At 38.3% G+C, this 15000-nt stretch overlaps 1 pseudogene; it reads left to right on the plus strand.

Annotated features, from left to right (window-relative positions):
* The window catches only part of LOC135200939 (zwei Ig domain protein zig-8-like), a 126485-nt pseudogene that overhangs the window by 73606 nt on the left and 37879 nt on the right, over positions 1–15000 (plus strand).

Here is a 15000-nt window from a genome sequence, read left to right on the forward strand (position 1 = left end):
GTAAGAGGTTGAGCAAGATCAGAGAAATTTCGCACGAAGCGGCGATAATAACCAGACATTCCCAGAACTCTTCTCACTTCTCTAATACTACCTGGCCTTTTTAAATTAATAATAGCCTCGAGGTTAGCTTGTTTCGGAGCCACCTGACCCAAACCAACCTCGTGACCCAAATAACAAACCTTTGCCTTGCCAAATTCACACTTTGATAAATTAATTTAAACCAAAACCACAGACCTAAGGGCCTCAAATACCTTACGCAATCTTACCATATGCGTACTCCAATCATTGCTATATACAACCAAATCATCAATATAAATTTCAGTTCCTTTCAAACCACAAATTACCCTATTCATAAGCCTCTGAAAAGTACACGCGGCATTTTTCATCCCAAATGGCATAACCTTGCATTCATATAAACCAAAGGGAGTTACGAATGCCGAGATTTCACGGGCTCGATCAGATAACGGAACCTGCCAATAACCCTTCAGCAAATCTAGTTTCGTAATAAATTTGGCAGAACCTATCTGGTCGAGACAATCATCAATACGTGGCAAAGGAAAAGAGTCATTTTTGGTGTGGGCATTAACCTTTCGATAGTCCACACACATGCGGAACTTCCCGTCAGCTTTTTCAACAAGAACAATAGGGGAACTCCAAGGACTGACTGATGGCTGAATGAGGTCGTGCTCCAACATATATTTAATCTCCTTTTCGACCAAATCCCTCTTTACAGGATTTAACCGATAAGGACTTTGTTTAACTGGGGAGGCACTACCTACATCTACATCATGGCAAAGAAAATTAGTTCTACCAGGAGAGTCTCTGAATAAATCTGAAAAGGAATAAATTAGATTAAACACATCTTCTCTTTGATGAGGATCCAAATGTTTCAGACCTTCCTGTAAAACTTCTAAATTTTGTATATTAGAAAAAAGAGCATCTGAAGAAACCTGACTCATTAAATCATCCGAATCCCGAGGAGGACATTCCACAGCTACAGATACTGGCTCAGAGACAACTGTTAAAGGATCAACACTTCTACTATGATACGCTTTCAACCTGTTTACATGAAAAATTTTGCACTTCCTGCTTGAACCGGGAGCTTCAATTTCGTAATTCACCTCGGACAATTTCCTCAAAACTTTCCACGGACCCTTATATCTAGGTTCAAGAAAATTGTCCGGGTCCATACCTCAAAAATCAAAACCAATTCTCCTGGTTCAAAAAGAACGGGCTTTAGTGTTCCTGTCAAAGTTAGCCTTCATTTTAGCCTGAGAATAATTCAAATTATCCCGAGCAAACTTCCAAGCATTGAACATTCTCTTTCTCAAATCATCCACAAATTCTCCCATTTTGATATCTCCCCTTCGATTGACCCCTAATACTTCACAAAAAATGTCCAAAGGGTTGGGCCACGGACTTTGGTGCCCTCCCAAAAAATCAGTTCGAAGGGAGCTACACCTGTGGAGGCATTGGGATGATTCCTAAGAGCAAAGAGTGCGAGCGGCAGTGCTTTGTCCCCCACGCTCGCTTCCGTGTTCATAACAAATTTTTTTTTTTCAAAATTAGATTTTAATGTCTGGTGAAACCTCTCCACACCTTGACTCTCCGGATGATACGGAACACTCGTAATGTGCTGAATGGCCAGTTCAGCACACTTACCTCTAAACATTTTACTTGTGAAATTCGTACCGCAATCGGTCTGAATAACACGGGGGAGACCGTACCTGGAAAAGAATTCCATTAATTTTTCAAAAACCACTTTTAGAGGTTATCCGTCTCAAAGGGAAAGCTTCGGGAAATCTAGAGGCTCTATCCATAATTGTTAATAGATAAATATAACCAGAATTAGTTTTCGGCAAAGGACCAACCACATCTATCACCAATTCCGAGAATGGTTCTCCGATGACAGGAATAGGATTTAAAGGAGCCTTAGGAAATAATTTTGATTTGGTTTTCCCATAACCTGACAAACCTCACATTCGTTTCACAAAAACGCTTCACAGACGATTTCATTCCAGGCACCAAAAATATCTTGCTAATTTACGGAAAGTCTTCCATACCCCAAAATGACCTGAAAGGAAATTGTCGTGAGCGAGACTCATTACTGATTCACGGAAATGGGAAGGGACCACAATTTGCTCGATCCGAGAAGTATTGCTCAGATCATCTGTCGAAGGTCTACTAAATCTGTACAACAAATTATTGATTATACCAAACCGAGGCTTAGTTAGATCATTGATATCACCTAACTCAAAATTAAATTCTGTTTTCTGGGCCTCAATGAAAGCCAAACGATCCCAATCAGGTTTCAGAACATCATTAATAATAATATGACTATCACTACTATCTACAGACCCGGGCCTTTCTACATCTACTTCTAAACTACTAAATAATAATTCATCATCATTAATTGATTCAGCAGCTCTTGCTGTGGCACGGGTTGTTACAGAAACAGGATGGGCATGAACAGACAAAATAGGAAATAATTCCCGACCTTCACTATTGAGCATATCATTTCCCAAAATACCGTCAATACCAGGTATGGGGAGATTATCGACAACGGCCAACTCAGTAACCCTATCATATCCGGGAAAAGACAACCTGACATCCACCAACGGAGCAGAAACAACAGTGTTCGGGAACCCTCCCAGAACGACATAATTACCTGAACGCTCTTGTAAACCATTCAAAGTCTCACTCAACACCAGAGACCGAGCTGAACCAGTGTCCCTCAAAAACTTCACATTGATAGTTTTAGATTTAAGAATTATTTTACCTGGACCAGACATATTTGTCAAAATCGAGTCACAAATTTTTATTGCTAGGGGATGAATTATCTTACTACTACTATCTACCCCTACTGCTTAACTACTTCAGTTTTTTCAACCTTATCACTAAAACCAGACCTGTTGGAAATTAATGAAATTGGATTCTGACCATTTCTCTGCAGATACCTCCTAGTGCATTGCACTGGTGCTGGAAATGACCTGGTTTGGTTTGTCACACCAGAAACAGGTTCCTCTACGTCCAGTACCCTCTGTTATCATTATACCTGTTATAGTTATTCTTGCCTGAATTAGGCATACCCTTGTTAACAAAGATACGAGGAGGAGGAGGCCAATGCAGAGACTCCACCAACATTTCTGTCACCTGTAAAAGAATGGTCATTATTACCCTTAGGAATATTAGAGACAGACGACGAAATGGTTTCTACTCTCCTTCCATTACTGACGACCCGAGAAGAGGGATTATTCATATCTTGATAACCAAAATTACCAGTTCCAGAACGATGAGTCAAGACATATTCATCTGCCAATTGGGCGCATCATTCGTTTTATAGCCTTAACCTCCTCGAGATGAACTCTCAACTCCTTGCTACACGCTTTCTTGAATTCCTGCAAGGAGCAACAATTCCCTCAACGCAGCAAAAGCACTACCTGACGAACTCTTTAGCCAGTCGTCGAATTGTTCCTCCTTGACCCGTGCAAATTCAACAAAGGATTGAGAAGGGTGTTTGTTGTAATTCCTGAATTTCAGACGATAAGCCTCGGGTACCAAATCAATGGCTTTTAGGACCAGTGCTTTGACCTTCTGGTAGTCCGAGCAATTCCTTCCTCCAAGGCATTGTATACCCGGATTGCCTTGCCAACCAATCTACACTGTATCAATACCGTCCACATTTCAGAGGGCCAAGACAATCGGGTGGCAACCCGTTCAAATGCCTTGAAGAATTCAGGGACGTTCTTCTCATCAAAGACTGGCACTAACTTTAATGCCGCACCTAAATTAAATTTATCATTAAAATTATTCTTAGGGGAACTGATCATATTGGTCCCCTGCAACCTTGCCATTTGTAAATTTATATTAGCTACCTCCAGCTCGTGACGCTCCCTCTCGTCGTTCTCCTCAAATTCCAATTTCCTCAACTCGATGCGTTTGCAAATTAACTTATATTCTACCTCCTCCTTAGACTCTCCCAAACATTGAATAGGAGCCAGGGGTCCCTCTGGCATAGGATTTGGGGGGAAGGCAAAAAAGGATTAGTAGACAAATTAGATTTAGGTAAATTAGATGGACCTTCAAAAATAATACCTGTGCGGGGAGGATCCTCAAACAAAGTCAAACCTGCTCTCACACTCAATTTTTCCTCCTCTGAATCTACATCAAACGTACTACCTTCATCATTACTGTCCTCTCGACTTTCGTTAATCAAATTTCCGCCTCTGCTAAATACTTGAGAAATCTTATCTCTTACTGCCATCAATATTTCCCTCTTAGTGCCCGCAGATTTCAGCGGAACACCTAACCACTGAGCACAAGAAATTAAATGCTTCCTACTCAATACGGGCAAATGCTTTATACAATCGGCCGACCCCAAATATTCGGCAGGATCAAAAACAAACTCTTCCATTATGCCAAAAAAATAAAGTGTACAGGGAGAAAGGCAATACTACAAAATAAATATTGAAGAGACCACCCCAGTGTCGCTCACAGACCAAGATACCGAGTATCCCTGAGAACATCCTGTCACGGTCGCCAACTTGTTACGGACCCCTTTATTGGGTCCTGGTGCAGTTCTTTTATTGCACTATTTATATTCTCAGTGATGTTCAAAAATACTCTGCGTAAAATGGTCAGTGGAGACGAAAACAAAAGGGAAAACTCAACAATATTTATTCACAACAAAATAACATTAAGTCAACCTTGTGACTGAAAAGGACGTACACTAGTCCTCAAATAATCCCGTAGGATCCCTAAACGCTAAGAAACACTAAGCCTTAGATAGAAACATGAGAGAGAACAAACACAAGAATACGTCTAAACAGGAATATAATCCATACAATGGCTGGCCAGGCCAAAACCCAAATATACCTATAACTATAAACGAAAGAAAGAAGGTGAAGGATAAAAGTGAGAAAACACTTAAATTCCTACCTATGAATTACAATATAAACACCAAGGCCGATAGGCCATAAGGACCATCAGAGTCTATAAATATTGTATAGAAAAATAGATATATATAAAAAAATCAACAAACTCCTCACACAAAACAGGGGAAACTTCAGTCCAAAATAAATTCAAATCGCCTTTACGGAGGCCGTGATCCAATACATCTCAGCTCTGCAGACGAGGGAGGACATGAATACACAGGTAACCACAGGTACAGTGAGTCGGAGAAGGTCCTGCCCGACAACACAAAGGCAAACTCCTACCTGGTATCTGTCTCCCTACTTGACACCTCACGAGCCAGATTGCTCCCTCAGCAGCAGCTTAAGGTGTCCTTGGAGATAGACTGATGACTGCCCAAAGCTCCTCTAGTGCCAGCAGAACACGATGGCACTCAATACCCTAGGGAAATATATATATATCCACTAAGGTGGCAGTACGACGAAGTCGCAGGTGACAAAGTCAACTGCGTCGAATACAGGTCACACGACGTCGCAGGTGACAGAAGTGTACCTGCGAAGGGCAGCTCCAAAAACAAGATTCAAGGTTTTCCAATAATCGCCAGCTGCAGAGGTATCAGGAAGCAAAGGAAGGCCCGAACTAACTTTAGGCCGGGCACCGTCTTTCCAAAAGTCACCTCACCGGATTCCTGCCGCACTCGAAAAATAAACAAACCACAATCGTTAACACGATAGTTCAAGCAATTAAGTGAGCGGGGAGGAGGCGAGAAACTATAGCGTAAACAAAACACTAAACACTTAACATTAACTGCCTTAAGAAATAATGTACTTAAATCTAGAACAAGGTTGACTTAAATAAATCGGAAAATTACGTTACTCTAATAATATATATATATCTATATCTATATATCTATATATATATATATATATATATATATGTATATATATATATATATATATATAATGACAAACAGAAAGTAACTCATTATATTCCTCCTACCTTTCCTCTGTATTTTCAGGTGACGTGGATGAGACGGAAAAACCTGCACATTATAACAGCTGGGATGCTTACTTATTCGCCCGATGATCGATATAGGGTGAGTATTACCGTCTTATTTACTTGTTTATATGTAATTATTATTATTATTATTATTATTATTATTATTAATATATTGTGATATGTTAAAACAAAAAAATTATAAGCAAACCATTATTATTATTATTATTATTATTATTATTATTATTATTATTATTATTATTATTATTATTATTATTATTATTATTATTATTGGTGAAATGACATGTGCAGTGGTGTGCCTGTAATATATTACAGACTGAAACCATAACATTATTATTATTATTATTATTATTATTATTATTATTATTAATATTATTATTATTATTATTATTATTTTGGAAGGAGACCCTCTTTCAAACAAGTCTTATTGAAAGATATTGCTGAATCAGCTGCATTCAACTAATAATAGCTTTCTCTCTGCTACAACAACTGGCGAGTATTGCACCGATATTACTCATCAGGAGGAGTCAATTTCGGGGATATTGCTTAAAATTTATTCATGTCATAGTAAAGGAACAAATAGATCAAAATATAAGTCGATCTAGTGGCCAACGTTTCTCTCGGTATCATCGGATGATACCAAGAGAAACGTTGGCCACTAGATCGACTTATATTTTGAACTATTTGTTCATTTACTGTGACAAATAAATAAATTTTAAGCAATATCCTCGACATTGACTCCTCCTGATGGGTAATATCGGCGCAATACTCGCCAGTTGTTTTAGCAGAGAGAAAGCTATTATCAGAAAAGTAGAGAAGACTATTTACAAGTTGAATGCAGCTGATGCAGCAATATCTTTTAATAAGACTTATTATTATTATTATTATTATTATTATTATTATTATTATTATTATTATTATTATTATTATTATTATTATTATTATTATTATTATTATCATTTACAGTAATGTATTACTACTAAACCATCGTGAATATTATTTGAAGTTCTACTGTAATAGTAAGCGAGACATTCCGCCTCAAAAGAATTCCATAACTACCTTTTATTTCAGCCTAATACAATAAAATCCCACATAATATTGCCCCTTTTTCCTAAAGGGTGCCATTTAGCTAGAAAAAAATATCGACATTCCTACAAAGCTCCGTAGCAAGAAAGTCCTTTAAGACTCAGATCTATAGTGTTTGTAGAGTACACAGCAAACCTCGTAAGTTCTCGTACAAGTACCTCTAGGGAAAAGTAAGCTTCTTAGGCAAGTACGTTATAACTCTTTATGTTGTTTTTATTGTATTTTTTATTTTTCTAATTAAAATAAGCCACGTTTTCTTAGGGGTTCTTTTAAGGAAAGAGTGTGAAAAGATGTTACGTAGCAACCAGTGATGTAATATATATATATATATTATATATATATATATATATATATATATATGTGTGTGTGTGTGTGTGTGTGTGTGTGTGTGTGTGTGTGTGTTTGTGTATATAATTACTTCAGGTAAAACAGTTATACTTCTATTATTTTTCTGCCCTGAGAGAGGTCATCTATGGGGATGATTTGTTTCAGTATATATTTGGGTAGATGTCGAGTCATAATAATAATAATAATAATAATAATAATAATAATAATAATAATAATAATAATAATAATAATAATACTAATAATAATAATAATAATACCTGGGAATAATGGAAGGAGGGGATATAAAACACCAAGAGATGAAGGACACGATCAGGAAAGAATATATGCAGAGACTCAAGGCGATACTCAAGTCAAAACTCAACGCCGGAAATATGATAAAAGCCATAAACACATGGGCAGTGCCAGTAATCAGATACAGCGCAGGAATAGTGGAATGGACGAAGGCAGAACTCCGCAGCATAGATCAGAAAACCAGGAAACATATGACAATACACAAAGCACTACACCCAAGAGCAAATACGGACAGACTATACATAACACGAAAGGAAGGAGGGAGAGGATACTAAGTGAAGACGAGTGCTAAAGAGTGCATGGGAAGAAGGACTAATAAAAGTAGACGAAGACCGATATATACAAGACAGGAGAATGACAGACAGAACAGAGGACTGGCACAACAAACCAATGCACGGACAATACATGAGACAGACTAAAGAACTAGCCAGCGATGACACATGGCAATGGCTACAGAAAGGAGAGCTAAAGAAGGAAACTGAAGGAATGATAACAACGGCACAAGATAAGGCCCTAAGAACCAGATATGTTCAAAGAACGATAGACGGAAATAACATCTCTCCCATATGTAGGAAGTGCAATACGAAAAATGAAACCATAAACCACATAGCAAGCGAATGCCCGGCACTTGCACAGAACCAGTACAAAAAGAGGCATGATTCAGTGGCAAAAGCCCTCCACTGGAGCCTGTGCAAGAAACATCAGCCACCTTGCAGTAATAAGTGGTACGAGCACCAACCTGAGGGAGTGATAGAAAACGATCACGCAAAGATCCTCTGGGACTATGGTAACAGAATGGATAGGGTGATACGTGCAAATAGACCAGACGTGACGTTGATTGACAAAGTCAAGAAGAAAGTATCACTCATTGATGTCGCAATACCATGGGACACCAGAGTTGAAGAGAAAGAGAGGGAAAAAATGGATAAGTATCAAGATCTGAAAATAGAAATAAGAAGATATGGGTATGCCAGTGGAAATCGTACCCATAATCATAGGAACACTAGGCACGATCCCAAGATCCCTGAAAAGGAATCTAGAAAAAACTAGAGGCTGAAGTAGCTCCAGGACTCATGCAGAAGATGTGATCCTAGAAACGGCACACATAGTAAGAAAAGTGATGGCTCCTAAGGAGCAGGATGCAACCCGGAACCCCACACTACGAATACCACCCAGTCGAATTGGAGGACTGTGATAGAGCAAAAAAAAAAATAATAATAATAATAATAATAATCAAATTGCAAATGTAACTCATATGCAGATAGTAAATTTTGAATAAACGCTAAAGGGCAGTTCAGGTAACTGAATATTGAGCCAGATTTCTTGCAATATAAATAAAACGCCTTTACAGAAATTCTAAATGACAGAAAGCCCAGCCACTCAATCAATACATAGATTTCAGTTTACAGTTTAGTTCAGGTGAGACAACCAGCTACATTAAGGCTTAGTCTTTGTGTTTAATCAAATAATAAAATTTTCAAATTGAGACAACAGAGAGAGAGAGAGAGAGAGAGAGAGAGATACGAAATGATATGCATAGATTCTTCTTTCTTTCACTCCTCCCTCCCAACAATCCAGCCCATTACCAACACACCACCCCCGTCCTATAACACCCCCCCCCCCCACCCACTCCCCCATCCCCACCCACCCCATCCCCCGACCCCCCCGCCCCCCTTACTAAATCTCCAGGCAATAGACATCAACTTCAAACTTCTTCAGAAGTCGAATGGGAGTTTTGAGTTATAATTACGAGGCCTTGAATTATTCAGGTATAAAAAAAAGGAGAAGAAAAACTTCATGGATATGGCTCCTGCATGAGTCCGGGTTCCTCCTTCCCTCTCTCTCTCTCTCTCTCTCTCTCTCTCTCTCTCTCTCTCTATTAACGGCGAGTCAAGATTTTGGTTAATGAGACACAGGAAGAGAAGAAAAAAGAATAGGGTATGAAAAAGATTAAGGAAGAGGAATAATCAAGAGTGAGAAGAGGGAACAGAAGTAGACAAAGATTAGAAATTGGATAAAGGGAAGGAGTGAAAAGAACGGAAGGAGACGGGGAAGAGAGAGAAAAGACAAGAGGCAACGGATCGCCTTGTCTGAGCCGCGATTATATCTGAACAGTTTTGCAAAATCTCTCGGAAAAATATCTTTGATTTGGGGAAAAAAAGTTGCTTTGTCTTTGACTTTTCATACGTGCTGTTTTTATCATAAATAGCTTTTTTTTGTTTTATTCTTCTTTCCCACTCCTGAGTAAAAAAAAAAGATGACGATAATTATGATGAGAAAGAATTTTGGAGATGATCTCGGTACGAAAATTGCACACACATACTATAATATATATATATATATATATATATATATATATATATATATATATAATACATATATATATATATATATATATATATATATATATATATATATATATACTATATATATATACTATACTATAGTATATTATATTATATATATCATATATATATATATATATATATAGAGAGAGAAGAGAGAGAGAGAGAGAGAGAGAGAGAGAGAGAGAGAGCGAGCACAGTGATTTCCCTGCCCTGAACTGACATTCAAAATATGAGTTCCAAGGGGCATTCTTCAATTTCCCTAACGAGATTTGTAGGTACTGCAAAGTCTTTGAACAGAATCTCTGCCATCCCATATTGGACTCCCTTTACGCAAGAGTAATAACATTTCGTACAGTATGAAGGTAAGCTTACGTACTTCTAACACAGACCTCATTCTTTTATATTTCTTGTCTTCATATTTGAATTTATTTTTGCGCTTATCTATCAAGTTCCTTTTAGATTCTGCCCCGGGAACGTTTGAATGTAAAAGGTGGAACGTTATAGAACTAGGGAATTAAGCTACTTGACAGAAACCAGTTGTTTTCCTTATCTTTGGCCCGTAATAATAATAATAATAATAACATTAATAATAATAATAATAATAATAATAATAATGAGGGTTGGATTGCCACATCCTAGAGGGACACTAATACTAAGTATAGAGGACTTCGTCAACATCGAGAACAGAGCACTGGGGCAATATCTGGAAACCAGTGAGGACGAGTGGCTAAAGAGTGCATGGGAAGAAGGACTAATAAAAGTAGACGAAGACCCAGAAATATACAGAGACAGGAGAATGGCAGACAGAACAGAGTACTGGCACAACAAACCAATGCACGGACAATACATGAGACAGACTAAAGAACTGGCCAGTGATGTCACATGGCAATGGCTACAGAGGGGAGAGCTAAAGAAGGAAACTGAAGGAATGATAACAGCGGCACAAGATCAGGCCCCAAGAACCAGATATGTTCAAAGAACGATAGACGGAAATAACATCTCTTCCATATATAGGAAGTGCAATGAGAAAAATGAAACCATAAACCACATAGCAAGCGAATGTCCGGCACTTGCACAGAACCAGTACAAAAAGAGGAGCCTGTGCAAGAAACATCAGCTACCTTGCAGTAATAAGTGGTACGAGCACCAACCTGAGGGAGTGATAGAAAACGATCACGCAAAGATCCTCTGGGACTATGGTATCACAACGGATAGGGTGATACGTGCAAACAGACCAGACGTGACGTTGATTGACAAAGTCAAGAAGAAAGTATCACTCATTGATGTCGCAATACCATGGGACACCAGAGTTGAAGAGAAAGAGAGGGAAAAAATGGATAAGTATCAAGATCTGAAAATAGAAATAAGAAGGATATGGGATATGCCAGTGGAAATCGTACCCATAATCATAGGAGCACTAGGCACGATCCCAAGATCCCTGAAAAGGAATCTAGAAAAACTAGAGGCTGAAGTAGCTCCAGGACTCATGCAGAAGAGTGTGATCCTAGAAACGCCGCACAAGAAAAGTGATGGACTCCTAAGGAGGCAGGATGCAACCCGGAACCCCACACTATAAATACCACCCAGTCGAATTGGAGGACTGTGATAGAGCAAAAAATAAAAAAATAAAAAAAAATAATATTAATAATAATAACAAGGACAATGCATTTGGTAATAATACTCCCAGTCCTCCCATAATAGCAAGTAAACCACCAATAATAATAATAATAATAGTAGTAGTAATAATTAATAATAATAATAATAATAATAATAATAATAATAATAATAATAATAACAATAATAATAATAATAATAATAAGGCATTTTTCAATAATACTCACAACCTCTTGCATACCATCAAAAGCAAGCCGTGCAATATGCAACATTTGCATTTTGCAAATTCATAAATGTCCTCGTTCCTCTCAGGCGCTTCCACCTCTTAGGTATGCACAAAGATCTTCCGAGGAGGCGAATTAAATTCCACAATGGATAATATATATATATATATATATATATATATATATTATATTTATATATATATATATTTAGAATATATTTAGAAGAAGAAGAAGAAAAGATGAACAACAACGGCAACATTAGGAGGAGGAGGAGGAGGAGGAGGAGGAGGAGGAGATGTGAAAACATCAATTTCCTCCTAGAGGACTTTTCCCCACCGCCCGTCCCGTCTCTCCAAGGGGAATACGAGAGGCAATTGGCCGTCGGGCGTTGGGTAATTAAAACCGATGTTATGTAGCTAATCGCCGTTCTCGGAGTCTTTATCGGTGCAGGGCAGAGAGGAAAGGCTGGAGAATTGTCTCTCCATTCTGCAGAATTGAACAGAGTATAGAATTCAGGCCAACGGCCAAACCTGGGGTGGGACTTAAGATTGAGAAGTATCAAGACCTGAAAAACGAAATACGAAGGATATGGGATGCGACAATAGAAATTGTCCCCATTAACATAGGGACACTATGCACGATCACAAGGTCCCTGAAAAGGAATCTGGAAACGCTAGATGCCGAAGTACCTCCAAGACTCATGCACAAGGGTGTGTGCTCCTGGAAACAGCGCACATAGTTGGGGGGGAAGGGTAATGGACTCCTAAGGAGGCAGGATGCAACCCGGAACCGCCCTCCCCCCCACCAATACTATAAAAACCACCCACTCGAATAGGATGATTGTGATAGCCAAAAAAATGAAAAACAAAAAAGAACAATAATAATAAATGTTTTATTCTGATCAGACTCATCTTCCTCTTTTGTAATAATAATAATAAAAATAATAATAATAATAATATATGAAGGTAGGAGACCCTCTCTCAAACATGTTTTGTTAAAGATGATGGCAGCATCAGTGGAATTGATTTTATATATATATTTTATATAAGCGCCGGGGCATACATTGGTATGACGACTATGCGATTTTCGAAGAGGATATCCTGCCACGCTCAGGAAGGCGCCATCCATAATCATGCCAAAAACGTCCACAATACCAGGATAACTAGGAATGACATTATTCCTAATATCAGAATTATCGATAAGGCAGCAGACCACCGTCGCCTCCGCCTCTTGGAGGCCCTACACATCGGGAAGGAGAGACCCAGCCTCAACACACCCAAGAGACTTCACTCCTCCCGACGGTGGCACGAAGGGCGCCGCCCCGCCAGCACCATAGAGCCGATCGAACGGGCCAATCCAGCGGTGCCCCCGTCTATCGGCAATGACCTTCCCCAATACTACGCTCCCAGTCTCCAGCGTCCGCACGAGAAGAGCAGTGCGAGCTTCCACCTCTGCAAGACGGCTTGACTCAGGGACTTAATCCTCTGTTCAGCCAATGAAAATGCAGCGCCCATCAGACAGAGCACCTGGGACACAATAAATACCGCCGAACGACCCCATTCCAATCAGTTCAAGCTCACCTTTCCTTGAAAATGAACCGATGATACGGTTGGAAACGTTGGAATTCCGTTACGCCCTTAGACTAAGATTTGTTAACCACCTTTGTTATCATATCAATAAATTATTATTTTTAGAAAACATTTCTTTCACCGAGATATAAATAATAATAATAGACCCCCAAAAATATATATAAAAGTTTTATTTTGATTTGACTCATTATTTTCCCCTCCTGTCATGATAATAATAATAATAATAGTAATGATAATAAAATAAAAATCTGATTCAGTATTGTTCTCTTTCGTCGGTTTCCTCTCTTCCAATAAATCGTAGTTTCTCCCCTTCCCCCAACTGTTGTCTTTATTCCCCACAAAACGAATGTAAACATCAACCAATGTTTTCTTTTCATAGGCTCCTTCTATCTCTGGAAATCCCGCCACAGGGAGAGTATTGATAATCCATTTTTTTTCCCATCGACTGGACTTTATTTTTTGGGGTGGGGGAAGGCGAGGGGTGAGGGGGGCGGGGTGTGGGGCAATTGAAGAATAAATTTTGAAAAGGCTCGGCGTGATATTTCAACGAGCAGACATGATACGTAACTAGGCGAAGATATTTTATTGACATATCCGTTTTAATAAAGAGATCAGCGAGACTTTATCTTCTAGACTGAATTACATTAAAAATAGACGTGATAATTTCTGTGGCTTAACAGCTGATAATTACCTCATGATTTTACTTGGTATTTGTGTCGATAAAAACTATGATTAACAATCTCAGACAGCCATTCAATGACTCCGGTATCTTTGGAGACTGTTAAAAAAATGGCAATGATTACTTTTATAAATAAAGGAAATTTTCTTAACATTAATGTAGCTTTTAATTCTCAATGTTATGTCCTCGTTACAGGGGATCCATGGTTCAATAAAGAAATAAATACTAATTTTATCGCGAACTATCATTGTAGATATTTTTCGTCAATCATTTACCAAACCGTGACTTATTATTTCATTGAAGTTCCATTACCTGCGTCCCACACAAAAGCATTTTTATTTTTATCCTCATTTAGAACGAAGTTTTGAACACATACGGGTAAAACAAAAACTCATTTTAAGATAACAATTTTAAGTGAATTTTTGTATACATGCAACAAGCGTAATAAGGTCGACCTTCAAGTAAATTCTTAATGGGATACCAAATAGTAATTTTCTGTTTCAGTAATAAAATTCAATTAAATCATTTCGTGTTTTTTTTTGAAGGGGGATAAGAGTAATATGGCTCATTAGGTCATTAACTTCATTAAGTGAAAAATGAAAATGTTCCAATCTGGAATTGCGTCGACCCAATAGAGAAGCTTTAATGTTATCATGAAATTCCACGATGAAATGTTTATTAGGTCGTCATAGGCTTGTACATGAAATACTAGATGTGTGTAAAAGAGAAAGAGAGAGAGAGAGAGAGAGAGAGAGAGAGAGAGAGAGAGATTCACAAGGATTAGGATGTCTCAAGGACTTATTAGTCCATCCTAAGAGGAGACATCGTGTGCTCACTTATCTCTAAGAGCAGGTTTTACTGTTCATTCACAGTTTCCTAATGATTTTGTCTAG

This window comes from Macrobrachium nipponense, chromosome 27 (genome assembly GCF_015104395.2).
Source record: "Macrobrachium nipponense isolate FS-2020 chromosome 27, ASM1510439v2, whole genome shotgun sequence".
NCBI classification, from domain to species: domain Eukaryota; kingdom Metazoa; phylum Arthropoda; class Malacostraca; order Decapoda; family Palaemonidae; genus Macrobrachium; species Macrobrachium nipponense.